This window comes from Mastacembelus armatus, chromosome 23, assembly GCF_900324485.2.
Source record: "Mastacembelus armatus chromosome 23, fMasArm1.2, whole genome shotgun sequence".
NCBI lineage: Eukaryota > Metazoa > Chordata > Actinopteri > Synbranchiformes > Mastacembelidae > Mastacembelus > Mastacembelus armatus.
The window spans coordinates 12,020,486-12,023,436 of record NC_046655.1 but is presented as its reverse complement, the minus strand read 5'-3'; the positions used below and the strand labels follow the sequence as shown (position 1 = coordinate 12,023,436).

Below are 2,951 nucleotides of genomic sequence, written 5' to 3'. Positions count from 1 at the left end.
TACCACTTGTCCTGACATGCGTCTGTGGAAAAATTTGTGCCATATTCTTTGCTGCCAGCTTCATTGACAAATGTCCGATTGGATTTCTGCTTTCACGAGAGACGACTGAAAACATGCAGAGAAGGTGTAAAACCTCTGCTTTCAGACTTGAACCTGTGTGATGTCTGAGAATCTGTTGGTTCACAGAAAATAATCTGCACAAAAAGATGAAAAATGCCACACACTACTATCTCGTGCTTAAATCTTTTGTTGCTCACAGATATTATGGTCATTTAACTTACAGATAAAATGGACCCAGCTGAAAAGTTGGTTAATTCATACACAGACATGTGGAAGGATATGGCAAGAAATGGGAATATAAAGAAGTAAGAAAAGCAATTTCAGTAACAGCTTAAAAACTTGAATTAGATATGAGAAGTCCACAGATCTTATATAACATGGTTGGAGCTTTAAATAACCACATTAAAGTTGAAACTATTTATGGGTTGGTGCATAAACAGATAATTAATAGGCAGCTGTTGATAATCAGTTAATCTTTTATAGCATTTTAAAAACTCAAATCTTTCTCTGGTTCCAGCTTCTCAGTTGTGGGAGTCGTCTGCTTTTCTCTGTTTTATATTGTTGTTGATTAAATATCTTTGGGTTTTGACCTGTTGGTCAGACAAAACAGTACATTTGGATGTTATGTCTTGGAAGGACATTTTATTAATAATATACATTTATTGTATTTGGAAACCATTATCCAAATCAATAATAAATATAATTTTGTCCATGTGTAATTGGACTGTGCTCTTGCAGTGGTAAAGAGCTAAATGATAACTGTTATTCAGATTTTATTCAGATCAAGGTAGTGTTAGGAATGATGAAGGTGGGCTGTCTGACAGTATCGATGTGGGCTTGATTAACTGACCCAAAGTGCAGACTTTGGTCTTAATCAAACAGAATTGCTAATTGATTCATTCAGCCGTTCATCTAACAAAGACAATATACTGTAATTCCTCCTATTAGGCCATTAGCATTCATGTGAGTAGATGAGCCTGGTACACCTCTGCCTGTGATCCAGGAAGCTGTCTGAGCATCTGAGCTGATATTTTGACCAGGGTGTATCCAGAGTCCTTAGTGATTGTGATGCTGTTCCTGCCCTTCACTGCTTTGCAATCCCAGCAGCAATCTCATCTGGCTGGTTGCTGCACCCTCAGGTCTTATTATAAGCAGCTCTTGAATGATTTTTCAAAACAGGTTTTGGCTCACATTTTTCTTACATCTCAGCTTTAATGCCAGAAAAGAGGTAGAGCTGAGTTCAAATGAATCATGTGCTCACTGAGAATCAAGAACTAGCCCAAACGGTGAAACCCAGCCATAAAACAAATACAAGCAGCATGGACATGATTATCTTTCATATTATTGCTTTATATCAATTTAACCTTTTTAAACAGAAGCAAACACAGATTCTAAATATAAAACTGTCTTTTCATTGTCAAATTTACATATTTTCTTTGATTTCATTTGGCCATGTGGACAAATCCATACAGAAGAGGACTCAGCAATTTTGCTTTTGTCTGCTCATGAGTTAGGAGCAAAAATATGAAATAGACCTGTAAAATCAGTGAAGTGCTAAAGTAATCGCCCTGTAGCTACCATTACCTAATCGATATGTATTGTAAGTGGTGTCAGCTTTAGTTGGGTCATTTGTGGGCTGATTTTTCAACACAGGTCAGATAAAAGTGTCTTAGAAAACTGGTCTGGTTGTAATTTCACCAATTGGTTTTCACAGATGGAAAGAAACACAATTCTCCTGAATTTCTGGGGTCATTAAACGCCACACTGTGTCGTTCGCGGATTCGCTCAATCTGATTGGTTGACACAGCTCGTGGCTAGCCTATCCAGTCAAGGGACGACCACCGTATCATAGCAACGGCTGTAGTGGGCTTGGCGGGCTTCCTGTCTGCTACACCTGCACGTTGTGTCGCAGCTGAAGGAGGACACGCTGTAACGGTGAGTATTTTCAGTTTACAGCCTCATTTTATTGTCTGTGTGTGAAAGAGCAAGGGGCTGCTGTTTTGTTCTGTTAGAGTAAGATATGAGTGGGAGTTTGGGAACCTATCGGGTGAACGTAAACGTTTTAATCGAGCTCATTTGCGGTTCTTGGCTGTGCGTTTGCTGTGGATGTGAAAAGTGAAAAGTGTAGTTTTTCAGTGTTTCCTAGTACTAGAGACTAGATCTGGATGGTTTTCATCAGACCCAGCTTGTTTGTCAGCCTGTTTCTTATCTATCTGGCTAAATTGTTAATATCTTGCTTTTTGCTTTAAAGGTGTTGGTCTCTTGTTCTGTCACAACAACAACAGCTGTAATGAAAAACAGACTCAATTCTTTATGTGCTTTTAGCTTTTGAGCTATGAGCCCATGGATGATGTCCCTGAAGGCCCCTATCCCTGCTTTGCTCTGCTGATTACCTGGCCCAGGTGTGTTGAGTCAGTCAAAAGCTGATGCTGTGTCTGAGTGTTTATATCTCTATAGGAGACAGTGAAGAATGACAAGAAACAAAAGAATATATATAAATACAACAGTCAGACTTTCCCCAACACAGTCCCCATTGAGCTTTTATCCCATTTTAGTTCTCCACAATACCGTCAGATTACAAGATGTTGTATGGCACACACTAATAATGGACCAATACCTTGACATTTCAGAGTGGACATTTCAAAGTCAAGACAAAGTACAGGGACGTATTCAACATATAGTTATACACAGATTATAGACTTTATACAATTTCTCCTATTTAGTGCATTTTTATTTTCGATCTGTTCTTGCAAAGTTGTCACCAGCAAAACCACTTAGTACTATCTCTCAGTTCTATCACATCAAACACTTAAGTATAAGAAGACAGGAGCGTTTTTGGTGCAGCCTCAAATGTTCTTCTGTCCTCTCGTCTTTGCTGACACTGCTCTCCT

The 2,951-nt window shown here is 38.8% G+C and overlaps 1 protein-coding gene across 1 annotated transcript in view; it reads left to right on the top strand.

Moving 5' to 3' along the window:
* The first annotated feature begins 1,787 nt into the window (after positions 1-1,787).
* The window catches only part of orc5 (origin recognition complex, subunit 5), a 36,372-nt gene continuing 35,208 nt past the window's right edge, over positions 1,788-2,951 (top strand). Inside the window, exon 1 of the mRNA XM_026327028.2 lies at positions 1,788-1,995. The gene's annotated coding sequence lies outside the window, so the exon portion shown is untranslated. The remainder of the gene's footprint in view (positions 1,996-2,951) is intronic.